Here is a 19,574-nt window from a genome sequence, read left to right as displayed (position 1 = left end):
ATCCTGAACATCTATGCTTCAAATATTAGGAGGACCACATTCATAAAAGAAACTCTACTAAAGCTCGGAGGATATACTACATCACACATAATAATAGTAGGAGACATCAACACCCCGCTCTCATTAATGGATAGATCATAGATGCAGAAACTGAACAGAGACACAGAGAAACTTACAGAAGTTATAAAACAAATGGATTTAAAAGACATCTATAGAATATTTCAGCCTAAAACAAAAGAAAATACCTTCTTCTCAGCACCTCATGGAACCTTCTCCAAAACTGACCATATAATTGGTCACAAAACAGGCCTCAACAAATACAAGAAGATTCAAATAATCCCATGCATCCTATCAGATCACCATGGACTAAGGCTGGTCTTCAATAATAACAAAAGCGACAAAAAGCCCACATACACATGGAAGCTTAACAATGCTCTACTCAATGATAGCATGACCAAGGAAGAAATAAAGAAAAAATTAATGTTTTTTTTAGAATTTAATGTCAAAAAAGGCACAACATTCCTAAAGGTATGGGATGCAATGAAAGCTATACTAAGAGCAATACTCATAACACTGAGTTCCTACAAAAAGACACTGGATAGAGCATACACTAGCAGCTTGACAACACACCTGATATCTCTAGAATAAAAAGAAGCAAATGTACCCAAGAGGAGTAGATGGCAAGAAATATCCAAACTTAGAGCAGAAATCAAGCAAGTAGAACCAAAATAACTATAAAAAGAATCAACAGAACCAGGGGCTGGTTCTTTGAGAAAATCACCAAGATTGATAAACCATTAGCCAGACTATCCAGAGGGCACAGAGAGAGTATTCAAATTGGCAAAATCAGAAATGAAAGGGAAGGCATAACAAAAAAACTGAGGAAATTTAGGAAATCATAATCCCTGACCTCAAGCTGCATTACAGATCAATTTCGATAGAAACTGCCTGGTATTAGTATAAACACAGGCAATTAGATCAATGAAACAGAATCAAATACTCAGAAATAAACCCACACACATATATGGTCACCTGACCTTTGAAAAGGGAACTAAAAACATTCAATGAAAAACAGACAGCCTATTTGATAAATGGTGCAGGTTCAACTAGCAGTCAGCATGTATAAAAACGCAAATTGATCCATTCTTATCTCCTTCACAAAGCTTAATTCCAAGTGGATGAAAGACCTCCACATAAAACCAAGTATACTGAAATTAATAGAACAGAAAGTGGGGAAGAGTTTAGAACACAAAGGTACAGGAGAAAATTTCCTGATAAAAACACTAATGGTTTATGTTCTAAGAGCAAGAATCAACAAATGGGACCTCATGAAATTGCAAAGCTTCTGTAAGGCCAAGGACAAGGTCAAAAGGACAAAACAGCAACCAACAGATTGGGAAAAGAGCTTTACCAATTCTACATTTAATAGAGGGCTAGTATCCAGTATATACAAAGAACTCAAGAAGTTAGACTCTAGAGAATCAAATAATTCTATTAAAAATGGGGAACAGAGCTACACAGAGACTTCTCAACTGAGGAATATTGAATGGCTGAGAAGCACCTAAGGAAACGCTCAATATCCCTAGTCATCAGGGAAATGCAAAATCAAAGCAAACTAAGATTCTACCTCACATTAGTCAGAATGGCTAAGATCAAAAATTCAGGTGACAGCAGATGCTGGCAAGGATGGGAGAAAGAGGAACATTCCTCCACTGTTGTTGGGGTTGCAAACTGGTATAATCACTCTGGAAATCAGTTGGTAGTTCCTCAGAAAATTGGACATAGTACTACCCGAGGACCCAGCTATTCCACTCCTGGGCATATACCCAAAAGTATTAATAACATCTAACAAGGACACATACACCACCATGTTCATAGTAGCCTTATTTATAATAGCCAGAAGCTTGAAAAAACTCAGATGTCCTTCAACAGAGGAATGAATACAGAAATTGTGGTACATATACACAATGGAGTACTACTCAACTATCAAAAACAACAAGTTCATAAAATTCCTAGGCAAATGGATTGAACTTGAAGATATCATCTTGATGATATAACCCAGTCACAAATAACACTAATTGTATGTACTAACTTATAAGTGGCTACTAGCCCCCCACCCTAAAAAAGCTCAGACTACCCAAGAAACCATTCACAAAATTTATGAAGCTCAAAAAGAAGGAAGACCAGAATTTGGATGCCTCGGTCCTTCTTAGAAGGGAGAACAAAACAGGGGAGGAAATAAAAGTTCAAGTAGAGGAGCAGGGATTGAAGAAAACATCTACAGAGACTGCCTCACCTGGAGAACCACCCCATATATATCCACCACACCCAAGCACTACTGCTGACATCAAGAAGTGTTTACTGGCAGGAACCAGATATGGATGTCTCCTCAGACGCTCTGCCAGAGTCATACTGATACAGATGAGGATGCTTGCAGCTAAACATCAGACTGAACATGGGGACCTCAATTAAAGAGCTAGAGAAAGGACTAAAAGAGCTGAAAGGTTTGCAACCCCAAAGGAAGAACATCATCAACCAGCCAAGGCACTGAGGTAGAGAGGGTAATTGGAGGAGGGAGCACCTTCATGAAAACAACTTGAGGAGGAGGGACAGGAGTAGGGATGGGAAAAGGTATAACATTTGAAATGTAAATACAGAGAGAATATTCAATAAAAATTCAAAAAGAAAGTTATAGCTACAGAAACTGCTTTATCTTATTACCAAAGAAATTAAAATCTCCAAATTTATATTTTCTTTCTCTGTAAGTTAGCAAAGTTATTTTTAATAAAATTCTGTATGAATATATATTATTAAAAGGTATGTGTGTGTGTGCAGGCATGCATGTGTGTGTGTGTGTGTGTGTGATTAAATGTGTTTCATATCTTGCTGATATGGATTCCAACTAATATAAAGCCTTTGGAAGGTATTTGCTAATAAAATCCATAAGCTTTAACGTGGTGACACACTTTTATACAATAATTCTGGAAGTAAATTTAATTGTGAGAAGAGATTTGTATGCAGAAGCAATCTTCGAAGTTCTAATAGTAATAATGAAAATGTGGAAATAATTTAGATATCCAATTACAGGAGACTGCCTAATTAAAATATGCAACCTCTCCTAATGCATAAAATAGATGCACATAATTTAATTACACGAGAAACTGTGTGTGTTGCAAAGTTAACCAAAAATAATTTGGAGAGGTTGTGGGTCTAGGTAATGCTCAGTGATAGACTGCTTGTCTAGCCTGTGCAAGGTACTAGGATTCATTCCTTACACAAATACACACACACACACACACACACACACATACAGACTGCCCACACATACACACAAAGGGGGAAAGACACAGAGACACAGAGAGCTAGACACTGACAGAAAAACAGACACAGAGACAGAGAAGGAAGGGAGTGAAGGAGAGAACAAGGAAATAGACAAGAAGAAAATTCAATATTAAAGTTGCCAATACAATGCTACCCTAAAACTATTAACAGAATAGTTGGAATGAGATATAGCCAAAGTTAGTTCATTTGTATAGGCACTATATTATGGTCCATTCCATTCTGGCTTTCTGAATTTCTTTGCTTTTTCAAATTATCAACACTTGGGCAAAGGCCCTTAAAGGTTAGGTAGATGGGAAATGTCTGTGTGGATATAACAGCCACTAATCACTATTCTTCCTTTAGTAGTGACGTCTGATTTTGTCTATGGTTATCCTGGGTGCTTCTCACATGGTTCTTTGAATCACTGGAGCAAATATAAAAGCAAGTCACTAACCAGCACTTGCTGCTTCAGAACATAATGACAAGTGCTGACGTTTGTTTCTATGATGATCCTGGGGGAGGCTCCTAGACTGTCTCTCCGTTTGCTCTAGAACTCCCAGGTCTGCTGTTTTCTACAGAGTGCTAGAATTCATCTTTTAGGGCTGGTAATGGTATAGTTCAAAGAGATGGTCAAACTTAAGTCTCGCCTCACAGATGCTGTTATCTCTGTCCTCTGCTGGGTATCGAGAGACGATTTCTTCTTCTTTTAAATCGTATGATATTACCATCTACCAAAAGAATTCCTTCAACATTTTGCTTAGAAAAAACAAATTATGGTGGTTTGTCTGAGCTAGTTTCTGAGTTTTCCCAATACATTGCATCTTGAAGACAGAGGTGAATGTAACGGCACACTATATTAGCGATTAGGTTTCATGGGGCCCATGGGAGTTCAAGTGACAAGGCATTTTTCAACTACTATACATTGCAAGAAAAATGTATAACTAAGCAGTCTCTCCATTAACAACCTACTCACTCGTTCCACAAACCTCATCCTTCTGCTTTCTCTACCCCAGCCAGGAGCCTATCTTTCTCTTCAAGAGTGAGTGCTTTGAAAGGATTGGACATTTCCATCCTCCTTTCCCATTCCAGCCTCTTCCCCTTAACCCAATGCTTACTAGTTTCCCCTCCCTCTGTACTCTCTGAAGACCCTGGAATTCCCAAAAACTGCAGACATTCTGAATAGACAGTGCAGCACAGTTGTTTTTCTAAAACCATCCTCCTCTGTCTTCTGTGATATCATGTCTCTGACTTTGTCTGCTTGCTTCACTTCTCTGTCTTTTAAGTTTTATTAGCATACATTGATTACCCTAAAATGGCTTTCATGCAGAGACCACACCAGCTGCCAGAAGTCCAAATCAGTGCCTAGCCTCGCCCTCAGAGAGGCATCCTCCAGCAGCTGATGGGAGAATATGCAGGGACACATTGCTAACCACTAGGCAGAGACAGAGGCCACGTTGGAGATCTACATAGGGTCCCTTCCATTGGAGCTCAAGGAACCCCATAGGAGGGAGGAAGAATTGTAGAAGCCAGGAGGATGGAGGTCACACAGAAAACAAAATCCATAGTCTTCAGCTAAGCATAGCTCAGTGGGGACCACAGAGGCGGGAGCAGCAATTATGGGGCCTGTGTGGGTCTGTACATATGCTGTGGTTGTGTAGCTTGAGATTTTTGTGGGACTCCTAACAATAGGAGTTTCCAGGTGTCTCTGACTTTTTTGCCTGCTCTTAGAGTCCTTTTCTTCCTACTGGGTGGCATCATTCAGCCTAAATATAGTCTAATTGTGGCTTCTTTTTCCTGTGTTCAGTGGGTATCCTTGGGAAGCCTGCCTTTTTTTTTTTTGAAGGGAAATGGAAGAGGAGTGGATATGGGGAGAATGAAGGTTGTGGGGACAAGAAGTCAAGAAAGGGGAGAGAGTGTGGTTGGGACATATTGAAAACACACACACACACACACACACACACAAATTTTACCCCAATTACACCTTGTCCTCTTCCAATCCCTATTGCTCCTCCTTCCCTGTCACGGGGTCATCTCCTTTTTAAGTATACAGTATGAACAATAGCATTTATTTAACTTTTTAAAGGATTTCCCAATAAATGACTGCCAAATCATCAAAGTTTACCAAGGAAAGCTATGAACTTCAGAATGCTGGGGGCTGTGGAGATGGCTCAACAGCAAAGGTCAGTTGCTAGTCTTCCAGAGGTCTTGTGTTCAGTTCCCATAATTCATAATACAGCTCACGGCCCAGGGTAACTCCAGTCCAAGAGAATCCAACATCTCTTCTGCCTTCCACAGGCACTGCACAAACAGACATGCATTCAGGCAAAATACTCACATATGTAAAATAAATGAAAATAATAGATCCTTGTTCAAAATTCATATTCCTAACTATCCACTGACATGTGAGGACCTCTGAGTAAGTTATTCAGATAGTCCCACACATAATCATGGTAAGCATGGTAAATGAAGCTGTTGGCCAATACCTGAGAAACCTTGTTTGAAGTGTGTTCGTGGAAAACCCTTCTATTTTCTCTGTTTCACTCATTGTCATGTGCGTAAGAATTTCTGTGAATATATTTCCTATCCTGGCTGCTTCAAATTCAGGCACCTGATTTGAAATCCTCTCAAAGGCACTATGTCCATTCATTAATTTAACAGCTTTTCTTAATTATCAAACATATCCCTGCTACTGTTTGCTCTGTCTCTGTCTCTTTTTACTCTCTACTTCCCTCCCTTTCCCTTTTCTCCTCCCCTTCCCCTCCTCTCTTTGCTTTTCTCTTTCCTTCCCTTCCATACTGTTTCTCCTCTGTCTCCCTTTCTTTCTCTCTCAGCTGCCAATGCCATCACTCTGACACACCAGCCAAAACTCTGACCTCTTCTCATTCCTTTCTTGTTATCATCCCCACTCAACCTATGGCCATGTCTTACTGGACTACAAGTTTAAAATGTTTATCACCTCTCTCCTCTCTTTACAAATCTATCACCACCATGTTCTAGACATTTATCCACACTGTTTCAGCCACCTTCAAACCAGTCTTCTTGGAGCTAACATTGTCCCTTCCAAGTGTATCTTTAAAATCTTATACCCATATAATAATGTACAAGCCAGTCTCCTCTACATGATGAACAGAGACGTGTTTTGAGTTGCAGAGCTGCTCCATGCCTTCTGAATAGCATGGTTCTCCCTCACTTGAAATAATGATACATCTTCAGTAGTGGTTTATTTTTATATTGTATATCTATCTATCTGTCTATATACCAGTACACACACACACACACACACACATACACACACGTATATGTTTACATGTACCTTGGTGAGTGTCTTCGTCATGATTTCTATTCCTTCACAAAACATCATGACCAAGAAGCAAGTTGGGGAGGAAAGGGTTTATTCAGCTTACACTTCCATATTGCTGTTCATCATCAAAGGAAGTCAGGACTGGAACTCAAGCAGGAGCTGATGCAGAGGCCATGGAGGAATGTTACTAACTGGATTGCTCCCCTGGCTTACTCAGCCTTCTTTCTTATAGAACCCAGGTCTACCAGCCCAGGGATGGCACCACCTTCAATGGGATGGGGCCTCCCCCCTTGATCACTAGTTGAGAAGATGCCTTACAGCTGGATCTCATGGAGGCATTTCCTCAATTGAGGTTCCTTTTTTTTTGTGATTAACTACAGCCTGTGTCAAGATAACACACAAAACCAGCCAGTACAGTGAGTGAATGTGCGTATCTGTGTGCCTGTGTCTGACAATTAGTAGATATTGGTTCTCGTCTTTCATTATTCAAATCCCAGGGACTGAACTCAGGCTGTCCAACTTAGCTGCAAGGGTTGTAACCCGTGAGCCATGTCACTGACCCCACTTAAAGTTTCTTTCACATTCTGCACTTTCTTACACTTCTCTTTCCTTCTAGAGTATTCTCCTCTCACTTGTTTCCTCTTCCTTGTATCTGAATACCTCCTTCTTTATTTGATGATTCTGTTTCAAGACTCAGTTCAGGTTTTTCTCAGAAGGTTCCTGGTTCGCTCAACATAGAATCTACTGTCACCCAGTCCCTGTTCCCTTTCTCAACAACACACTTACCAATTTACATTGAAACAGCTCATTTCCCTGTTTGGCCCTGCCTCCTACCCTCAATTTCAGGTTCCCCCTGGAAACAAAGCATTTCACACTTACACAGACAATCCATAGATAAAATATACACAACAAGCCTTTACTGAATTTCGCTTAATTGAGCTGCTTCCCTTCACTACCATAATGGCAAAGATGTACATTTTGTCTTACGACTTAACAGAATGAATCTTTTGCTTTGTAGTCTATGCTCACACAAAGCCGCTACCCTATTCCCTTGTCTTCTCCTTAAATGATAACAGCAATCCTTCTTACAAATTCATTCACTTGGCATTTATTAGGCACTTTTGGTATGCAATGAACTGTACCAGTGTCCAGGGACATGAGGAGAAATGTGATAAACTCTCCTTGAGGATCCAGAGGGTAGGAGGGGCAGCAAACAGCATAATACAGTAAGTTCTCTGACAGCTCAGAAAAGCTGCGATGGGACCCCCAGGAGGCTGCAAGTGATTCATCCACATAAGGCTGCAAAGCGTTTTCTGTCGTTCTGCTCTTGTGAACACTTTATGTTAAGTTACTCAAGTGCCGATTTCATATACTGATGTACCCTAAGCATGAGGGACAGAACAGAAAAGTGAAGACAGACAGTTCCTTCTGTCTCCTCTGGGCATCTGGTGAGACTTCTGTTCCTACAGTAGAGCTGGTTACAGAACTCCACGGCCAGAAAATGTGCTGTAAACAGCCAGGCAAAGGGCAATGGCAAACAGTCACACTTTCCCAAGAGAACGTACGCTTTTGATTTCAGAAGAGATTTATTATAAAATACCTGACATTTCAGAAAATAAAAGTACATCATTTGACTCCCAAGTAGCCCAATTCCTTAGTCCCCGAGGGTATAGAAATGTCAAAAGTACCACTCCTTTCAATACTGACCTTAACCACGATTTCAAAAAAAAAAAAAAAAAAAAAAAAAATTCCTGCTGAGTCATTTAGCAGCAAATCAATTATATTCCTTTCGAGGATTCTATGCTTTATGGCATCCCTCAGCACACACCTGAAATAACTGCCCTATCTAAAATACATTTTTTTTACCCTAAACACAAGGCTGGGGACAATCTAGTTCTCTCACAAGGACAGGGTCAACTGTTTCATATCACTCTGCCTTCTATTAGCTTCCTGCTACACAGGACACGAACAAGTGCTGGCTTTCAACAGCTCTCCTAGACACACTCTGTGCCACTGCCTTGTTACGGTGCCTTTCCATCCTGGACAGTAGTTCTGCCCTGTGAATCATAGGCAGCATGGTATAGAGCCTACTCATCTGAGGCCCAGTAAGGAAGAAACAGCTGGGATATATCATCAACAGCTACGTTGTGACAGATACAGAAAGAGTTTTTATGATAAAAATCCCTGAGAGGAAAACCAAGAAGTTATCAAGTTGTTCCCCATATTATTTCTGGTTCACTCTGCTTAATGTCTATCACGAAAGTTTGTTTCAACGAGGCATTGTGCTTTATAGCACTTTTCCTGTCTCAGATCAGATTAAAGAAGCCTGCTCGTCTGAGTCCTTTTGAATTTGAGAAGGTCCACAATAGCATTGCAGCACACAATCAACTACACCCATCTCTGTGAGGCCTGCTTTATAACCATGGTTGGTGCTTCTATTTATGAAAACAACTCAGATGGAGGATATGGGCCATTCTGTCTCTGCACCTCATCTCAGACAATTCTTTGATGATACATTTTGTTACCTAAATAGATGGATAGATTGGCAGATAAAGGCGAGAGAGAGAGAGAGAGAGAGAGAGAGAGAGAGAGAGAGAGAGAGAGAGAGAGACAGAGAGACAGAGAGAGAGACAGAGAGAGAGAGAGAGAGAGAGAGAGAGAGAGAGAGAGAGAGAGAGAGAGAGAGAGAGAGAGAGAGAGAACAGGAGCTCATGCCCTAGATCTCAGATTCACATAGCAGAAATACAGGAACAAAATTATCACTGCAATCCTTCCTGTCCAGGACTTTACAGTCCACTGTAATTAGCAGACTCCAAGTTCTGTTGCTCCTACCTCTTGGCACCAATGGATTCTAGTCTTTTGGCTCCTGAAGCCACTGCATTGCATGCAGTTCCCTTCAGGGAAAGACTGATGGGGTTACCTTTGAGACTGAAAATATGGTTTGTTTCAATTATCCGAGACACAGTGAGAACCTGAGAAAAAAGCAAACCAGAGTTGGAGTCAAGAATAAAAGAGACAAGATGAGCAGAGCAGCATGCAGTTCTTATTTAAAACAGAAAAGTTGGCCTAAGGAGGCTTCAGCGGGAGGACCTCATCTGAGCTCTGGGTGACTCCAAAAGCACCCTCAAGCTCTCATGTCCCCCTGATTAGCTGTCCCTACTGAAGAGGTCATTGCCCGAAGATTCCACAAACAACTGAAAAGCAAGGCATTAAAAAGATGAAGAAACTCATTGTTGATTAAAAGCAGCATAAACAAGGAGAAAAACACAACCAGGAAACCAAAGACTAGAAGCAGCAACCCAAACATATCAATTTTCTGCCTCTAAGGAAGAAACAAACCCCATTAGCATGGTTACAAGAAAATGAGCCCAGGGTGGTAGTATCATTAGCATCCAGACAGATTGGAAACTATGCAGCCTGTTAGTGTTAGCTGAAACTATGAGGCAAGTTTTAATCAGTTGGAGCAAAGCTGATTTAGAAATATTAAATATAAAACCACCCCCCAAAAAAAGTTTGACAAGGGAATTGAATTAATTTTTCTTTATGAAAGGTTGACGGTTTCACTAAGCTTGTTGTCATTAATAGGAACAAGCAGCAAAGTTGAGCTCTGTGAAACGAAAAATTATATTTCTCCCCTGATGACTTTCAATACACTCTTTTTCTTCTTATATTTAGGGTATACGTGGTAGATAAAGCCAAACCAATTCATTCCAATGAACACTCTCTTCTTGATCCTCTCGTTCTCATGAACAGTTCTGAAGAAAGGACTCATTTAGCTGAGAGCTATTGACTTGGAGAAAAGGTAGACAAGGGCAAAAGGAAATTGATTTGTGGGATGTTATGAGTTTGAGAACTGGTCAGTTCGATTCAAGGTCTGTTTGGGTCATTTACTGATTCTGGGTCATGAACAAAAGTTAACCTTCCTAAGTCAGCTTCAAGGTTAACCTCAATGTGAATGTTAAGTCTCTACTTCAGGGCTGGTAATGTCTTTTCCTTAGACGTTGAGTTCCTGTGTCACCACTTAGCCCAGCAGTATCATTATGCTCAAAGGCTAGGATTCTTAAGCCTCAAGCTTATCCTGAGTCAATCTTCTGAGAAGTCATTAATACCAAGGGCTTCAGTGGGCTCTAACAACCAACAGGAACCATAGGCTCTAACAACATGAACCACAGTTCCCATCAATCCTTCAAGTTTAGACACAGAAGGGCACAGAGCTCACTATACAACCTAGTAGTAGCAAAGATGAGAAATCTTAAATTGTAGTTAATCTCTCAGTCTGAATATTAAGTAAGTGCTGAATATTCTACATACTCAGACCTTATTAAGACAGCAACACTGGTCATTAAAAATGTTCTCCTCCGAGGATTATTATTCTGCCTTTCTATTGCCACACAGTAAGAGGCATTATTCTAATTCTTGACACACCCAGGGACAGAACAAGATTTTCTTTAAAGAAGTTCATCATTTCCCTCTCTCTCTTTTGTCTCTCCAGACCCTCCTATGTTTCCTCCCTCCACCCCTTCCCATTACCCCACACTCTCCCTCAAGTTGATGTCCTTTTTCAGAACAAGGTTTTTTTTTTTTTTTTTTTTTTTTTTTTTAATCTTTAGTGTCTGGGTCCAGGCCTGAGCTTTTGCATTACTGCCAACTGGGTCAGATGAACTTTCAGTCTGAAGGTTAGAAATCATTCTCACTCTGATTCTTCTTTCTCTAGGGATTCGTTGAATAGCCTCAAAATGAATCCTATCATTTTTTTTCCAGCAAGAAGTTAATTTTAATTCCCACTCTTAAGAGGCAAGAGCACCAAGCAACTACCAAGTTTCTCAGGAGACATAAAAGGCTCTGAGTCCACACAAAAGGCCAGACACAGGGGAAAAAATTCACTCAGATTCAGTAGGACCCCTGCCATCACCCCAGTCCTGTTCAGAGCTTGGGTACCCTAACTGGACACTGCTGAATTGCTGCAATGCTGGTGGTACCTATTTGGCACCTGAAATGAGTTTTTGTTCCTTCTTTGTTCATGATGAAAAATGGGGACTGGCTATGAAATTGCATGACAAAAAGAAAGACAAAAATCTCTCTAAAGGTTATTATGCTAATAGATTATTTTCTTAATGAAAATGGAAAGTAGTACCTTTTAAATCACCCAGTAGCTTATTAGTTCAATATTTCAAAAGAGCAATGACAATTGGAAGCTGGACTTTCATTTTTTACAAATCTCCTTAATTCACCAAAGAAACAGTAAGCTAAAGACATAAGTTGCCAAATGAAATCAAGTTTAATATCAGAATCTTAAGTTGCAAGAAGATAGAAGGTTGAAGAGAAAAGGTTCTTTAAGCTCCCAACTCATTTCAGATTCTGCCACCATGAGGAAGGCATGACACATACTAAAGACACAGCTTTGGTCACAGTATTATACATAATAATCCTATCAAGACTCAGCAGCCAATACTGCTGCAAAGGCAGCTGAGTTCTGTAAGGCAGTTCTGACTCCTTGCCTATGACAAATGACTAGGACAGGAAGCTGAAACCAGCTTCAGGAACACTAAATGCACAGGCAGAAGAGCCAGAGACCAAACCGTTCCAAGAGCATTTAGTTGGCAAATGGCACATGAATGAGCTTACTTCATTCCCAAAGCCACAAAACAGTGATTTTGTCATTTTGATGAAAAGCATTCACTGTGTGCCAGCCCATGCTCCAGTCACTTAAAGGGTACCAACTTCTTCCCACAAAATGCTGTAAAAATAGATACCATTTTAAATACCCGACTTTCAGAAGGCACAGAGGCACAGAAACCAGAAACCCATTGAGAAGGAGGAAAGTATCACTGATCTGTCACTAGAATCTGAAATGGGAGGACACTCCCAGAAATGTCATCTTGTAATGAATGATTCCTGGGAGGGATGCCTTTGGGAGCTTCTTTCTCCATTATTGGTAGAATTCCTGTCTCCAAACCCAGGAGACTGCTCATAAGAAAAACAACCCTTTCCCCTGTGTCTTAGTTATAATGAGTATATGGTACTCTTTCAAACAGGGGTCAGTAGACTATGCTAAGCTTCCGGTGTTAGGTAGAAATTTAAGTCCATCAATTTCACACTCCTATCTATCAAATTCAGTTTTATGTAACATGAGAATCATGGAGAAACCATGGAAAAGTCACCCTTTGGGAAGTTTCGGTAAAAGAGTTCATAAAATCCAGACAGTGAAAGGAATTCGATGTTTGGAAAATCTATACTCTGAATAGAAAAACACGTGTATGCTCTAATAATATCTTTAAATGGTGTGAGAAAATCTCGATACTGATTTAATTGGAAAACTTTTTATTAGGTACATTTCCTCATACAGCTGGGATCTCCTTTATTGGCAAATCATTACATACATTCCCACCAAAGGCCAGGGCAGCAACGATGCCCAGATCACCACCACCTTCTCTTAATAATGCTGTTAGTGGTCCAATTGTAAAGACAACAAATGGCAGCTATGCATGCTGGGAATGACGAGTAAGTCAACTGCTTGAACGTTACCAGATGAAAGCCAGCAGTGTTAAAGTTGAAAAACACAGTAAGACAATGTTAAGAGATGAGCTAAGCAAGCTGGATTTCTGTGTAATCTGGGTGCATATCTATATACATGTAACAATAACTGAAGGGGAGGCGACAAATGTAAGGGTGTGCTGCAGACTGTCAAAGGCAGAAATGACAAAATTACAGTACTCAAATAAATGCCAAAAAAAGGTTTTATATCTTAAATTTAAAAAGGATGGCAATTGATTACAAAGCAATATTTTCCTATACACAATGTGAGATGTAATACCAACACACACTTATCCATGTGCACACACACTTGAACAATCACACATAAACATATATGCACATACATAGACATTCAAACACACATACACACACACACACACACACACACACACACACACACACTCAAAGGCCTAGGCTCGTATATTAGTTTTAGTGGATCTGCTTGACAGGAACTGTGATGCTTTAGAGAAACTGAACTATCACACTGAGGTGCAATACACCAAAGAGGACAAAAGAAAATATGAAAAAAATAATCAAGCTGATCTCTTGATGCAGCTGTATAAGGGACAACAGGAGCTTCTACAAGGTTGTTTTAGTAAAATTTTAGAGAAGCTAAACAAGTTGGAAATTGCCAGCTTGAATGGAGCCAAGCTGAGGAAAAGAGCTCTGCTGAGAAGAAATACTCTGCTGATGAAGAGACCATTCAGGAAGCAAAGGGCAGTGACATTTCCAAACCACCAGAGCACCACTCCAAACCATCTTCAAGGCTTTGATCGTGACATGGAAGAAGGGCCACCTGCAAGACTGACCTGTGTGTGAATGAGCTCAGGCAAAATGAGGCTGAGATTACCAGACTGTGCTTTCTGAGGAGACCTCCAGTTGGACTTCCAGAGTCCTCAAGACAGTAGGGACCATTATTCAAATGCTTAAAGCAATCAAAGCAAATTTTGTGTTATAATAAAAGCAGGAAAATAATTTTTTCTGAAGTGGTTGCAGATAGAAATTATCTACATACGTATAGGAAAATTCTTGTTATAGGCATTTTCAAACACACACAAAGGCAGAGGAAACAGGAAGATGAACCTGTTCCTTGGCACATGCTGCAATAATTACAATAATAGTCCCAACCGTGCACTATTTACTCTCACAACTGGACTTCTGTTATTTCCTTTCCTTATTTGCCTATGTATGAAGACCTTGTATAAACAAACATGCCAGCACATTTGTATGATTCCCAGAAGTCCAAAATAATGCAGGGAGAATGTGCTATAAAAAAATAACTGATCTTGGCATTTGGATAAAAGAAAATGAAACTGAACATATCAAAAAAAGTAGAGGTGTGTGTGTGTGTGTGTGAGAGAGAGAGAGAGGGGGGGGGGAGGGAGAGGGAGAGAGAAAGGGGGGAGGGAGGGAGGGAGGGAAAGAAGGAGAAAGAGGGGGGGAATTTACTATTTAATAGAGACAATAATTTATTAATATATACATCACTGGTTAATCAATTATTGCCTTTGCCCAATGTGACAATCATAAAAAAAACCAAAACCTCAAAAAACTTTTTACCATCATTTCAAATTAAATTTTTTATATCTTCAAGATTTAAATGTGGAAATAAAAGCACAGATGTACTTTAAGAAAATAAAAGATATTTTCCTTCTTTTTGTTTCCTTTTCTAAAATTAATTATTTTATTTATTTACATCCTGAATGTTGCCTCTCTCTCAGTTTCCCCTCACAGAGTTCTTCTCCCCATTCCCCCTCTCCTTAGCCTCTGAGGAGGTGCCCCCTCACCTTCCCCCCTCACTCCTCGGGGCATCCCTTCTTCGGGGCATCAAGTCTCCATAGGATTAGTTTCATCCTCTCTCACTGAGACCACACAAAGCAGTCTTCTGCTACATATGTGCCTCTGACTAGCCTGATTTTGTGCATGCTCTTTGGTTGGTGGCTTAGTCTCTGGGAGCTCCCAGGGGTCCAGGTTCCTTAACACCTTTGATCTTCCTATGGGGTTGCCATCCCCTTCAGCTCCTTTTTTCCTTCCCCTAACTTTTCCATAGGATTCCCCAACCTCAATCTAAAGGTTGTTTGTAAGTATTTGTATATGTCCCGGTCAGCTGCTGGTAGAGCCTTTCTGAGGACAGCTATGCTAGGCTCCTGTCTGCACGTACAACATAGCATCAGTAATAAATATATCAGGGTTTGGTGCCTGCCCATGGGATGGATCCCAAGTTGGGCCAGTCATGGGTTGTCTATCCTTCAGTCCCTGCTTCTTTATTATCCTTACATTTCTTTTAGACAGAAAGAGCATTCTCAACAGAGGAATCTCAACTGGCTGAGAAACACTTAAAGAAATGTTCAACATCCTTAGTCATGAGGGAAATGCAAATCAAAGTGACCCTGAGATTCCACCTTACAACACTCAAAATGGCTAAGATTAAAAATTCAAGTGACAACAAAGGCTGGTGAGAATGTGGAGAAAGAGGTACACTCCTCCACTGCTGGTGGGATTGTAAGCCGGTAAACCCACTCTGAAAATTAATCTGACAGTATATCAGAAAACTGGAAATAGATCTACCTAAAAACCCAACTGTACTGCTCCTGTGCATATAACCAAAAGATGCTCTACCACATTACAAGAATGTGTGCTCTACTATGTTCATAGCAGCCTTGTTCATAATAACAAGAAACTGGAAGCAACCCAGAAGTCCATCAACCAAAGAATGGATACAGAAAATGTGCTTTATTTACACAGTGAAATACTATTCAAGTATTAAAAACCAAGGACATCATAAATTTTGCATGAGAACAACTCCATTCATCAAAAATTTTGAGTGTACAGGCACTGGAAAGGTGACTCATTGGTTAAGAGCATTTGTTGCACTTACTCTTGCATGGGACCTGGGTTTAGTTCCCAACATCCACATGAAAGCTCACAACTATCTGTTACTCCAGTTCCGGGGCAGTTAATGTTTTTTTTTTTTTTTTTTTTTTTGCATTCCATGAACACCAGGAAAGAACACAGTATACACACATACATGCAAACAAAACACCTATATAAAACATAATTCACATAATAATAATAATGATAATGATGATGATGGTGGTGGTGATGGTGGTGGTGGTGATAGTGATAGTGATGATGACGACGATGATGATGATGATGATGATGATGACAATGATGATGATGATTTGGTTTTATGAGACAGGGTCTCTCTGTATAGCTGTCATGAAACTCTGTAGACCTCTATAGGTGGTCTATAAACCAGGCTAGCCTCAAACTCACCTGCTTCTGACTCTCTCTCGGGTTCTAGAATTAAAGGCATGTACCCTCACAGCCTGGACACATTGTTTTTTTTTTTTTTTTAAGCTTAAAAATGTTAAGGATTTTAAAAAACTAATTGGAAAATATTTTCTAACATCTTAGAGAATTACAGCATGAAAGACTGCAAAAAAAAAAAAAAGAAAGAAAGAAAAGAAAAGAAAAAAAAAGAAAATGTCCCATGAAGCTGAGAAGTGGGGAAAGGCTATGTACAGGAGAATTAAGAAAAGAGTACAAAATTAACAAATCAAATGTATGATAAGTTCAGTATCACTAGTGAACAAACAAATACAAATAAAATTGATGGCTGCTTTCTTCCATCTGATAGGTCACATATTAAAAGGATAACACCTAATGGTAGAATGCTCCTTCTCTGCCAGTGGGTGCATAATTGGGACGATATTTCTGGACAGGTCTTTGGCAGAAGTATTCGAAGCGTGATGAACACACTGACCCTTTGAATCAGCATGACAGGAGAACACACAGATGGAGGCAGAGATGACAAATGACAGTGGACACAGGGCCCATAAAAGGAAAAACATGTGACCCAACACCAGAAGGCGGAGGATTACCAAGTTAATATTGCTGTAAGATGTAATAAAATAGAAAGAGACTGTTTCAAAGGATAAAAACACATAGAAGTTCATAAAGGCTGAGTGAAAACTGTAGGTTTAATACAACAAGCCCATTTCTACAGTATATCTACACGTACACAGACAACAATCTGTCTGGGTACAGCCACAAGTACCTGTATTCTGAGTGCTCCAGATGCTGAGACAAAAGATCCACAGATCCATATAGAGTTCAAAGGCAGCCTGGATTATATAGGAAGATGTGTTTCAAAACCCTTTATAAGACGGTGCCAGGAGGAGTCTATTCAAGGCCTTGAGTATGATCCCCAGGGCCACATAAAAAATAAGAACTGAGGATTATAGGATGAATATCAACTGTGATTTAACTATTTAGCTCTGAAATTATGGGTAGGTTCTTTTCCTTTATTTCTGACTGCTAGGATAAATTTTTCTAAACAGAGCACATCCTATTTGAGTCATAAAATTTTTGGAATTAAAAATTTTGATTATGTATAGCTATAGCTTTGAATACAGTTTGTAGCTAAATATCAAACAGTTGACTGGCATGTGTCAAAACTCATCAAATGGAATACAGCAAACTTGTAATATTTATACAGCAATTATCCCTCAGCAAGGCTGTTAAAATTAGTATACGTAACACATCAATAAAAGAAAGAAAATTATGAATTTGATAAAACCATGATTGTGGAATTTCTTGGCTGTGGTCTAGTTGATGTTTCTGCTATGAAGGACAATGCATACTACTCAAGGCTCGTCTGAATCCTTCAGACGATTGGCATATGCTGTGTAGTAGAATCCAAAATTTAAGTATAATTATAGAAATTAAAAGTTCAACTCCTTGGTTAATTCTTCTTCGTGCTGGCAAATTTAATGGAAGGAAAATAATTTTAAAGCAGTGTATGATCAGAATGTTTATTAAAATGTGGTTATTAAATTTGCCACTTATTGCTATTGAAGGAGCATTTGTTGATCTCTCTAACATGTCAGATTTCATTGACTGAATTAATAATATAAAAACACTCTTGACCAGCCCTTTTTTCCTGTAAATCTAAAGACTAGAACAACCTGCTTTGTTCCAGGTAAGTGCTATGAAGCACCCAGGTGGGTGGGACCTCCCTCCATAGTCTGTGGTTTTGTTCTCAACTTGACCCAGCCCTGTTCCAGGGTGCTGTCCTCTTCCTAGATGGGGATGTCTTAATGGAAAGAAGAATGGGAGGAGACCAACAGTGTTGGTAGATAATGTCCATTACTTAGTCCTAAGTATATGGTGTAAGTAGTGCTTGCCTCAGTCCATGAGAGGCAGAGCTGACCCTAGGGTAAATTAATTATCTTTAATATTTCAAAGAGAGATGAGAAAGAACACCCTTTCCAAAAGGCTGTTGATTTTATTACCTTTTACAGTTTTATGTGGATTAGCATGTAGTTCACCATAGGCTTTTGAGACAGAATGCCTAGACTGAACTCACTGCTCATACTCTTACTCTTATGGGAGACTCGGTTTCCCATCTTGAGGCAAAGAACCTGATAGCTTTAACTTTGTAGACTGTAAGGACTGAAGTTGTAGAGCTGCATGAAATGTCCTGGACTTTCTTTGACATATAGTATCATTAAATAGTATAGGGGTAGGTGGGTATTAGTCACTTCGTATTCTAGACTTAACTCTGGAATTTGTCATATCCCCCCACGATTAGTTTGACTCTCACAGCTCCATAAATGCAGAGCTGATCAGCTTGGAGGCCGAGGTTGCTAACAGGCCAGGCCTTCAGAAGCCAGATGCATGCTTTGCACTCAACATGCAACCAACTGTCAGATGCTCTGTTTTCCTTTGCCCTGCCAGCCTGTGGGGTGCCACTCCCAGGCCTTGCAGGACCTCCACAGTGACAGCTTGCTCTGCTGGGCAACCTACCACTTCTTACCTCTCAGTACATTCTGCTATGCTTTCAAACTGGCAAAATGCCCCTTTGTCTCTAGTCTCCACACCTGTTTCCTCCTTGGAGCAGATCCTTTTCTTATATTCTGGCACCATAATATTTGAAATGAGTCCATCCCGACCTGCCTTTTATCTATGGAAACGATGTTGGCATTCCCTGAGATGATAAAAGAAAAGTTTCCAAAGGCAGAGAATCTGACTCCATCCCATCTTCAGGCATCCGGAAACCCTCCACAGAAAGCCAGTCCATAGTAGTAATCGTAAATGCCCTTCAGTGTAAAAGCTGGCCAAACCACACAATATTCAATTTGTGCCATTGAAACAGCTCCAAACTTGGCATCATTTAGTATAAAAGAAATCACATCCAGCCATTTCTTAAGGTGAATGCTGACCTCTGCATCCTGATCATCTCAGCTTGATTTTTTTTTTCCCTGCCAAAAACTAGCACTTGAACAGATTCTTCTTGGGGGGTGGGAGGAAGGATTTGGAGTATAACACATGATTTGAAATCACCTGCTGATCAGTCCTAGTTTTTATCATCTCTAATCTTATGCTAATAAGCGCTTAACTGCCTCAGAAGTAG

The sequence above is a fragment of the Micromys minutus genome (assembly GCF_963924665.1).
Source record: "Micromys minutus genome assembly, chromosome: 20".
Taxonomy (NCBI): Eukaryota; Metazoa; Chordata; class Mammalia; order Rodentia; family Muridae; genus Micromys; species Micromys minutus.
The sequence above is the reverse complement of the archived record's forward strand: the minus strand, read 5'-3'. Positions refer to the sequence as shown.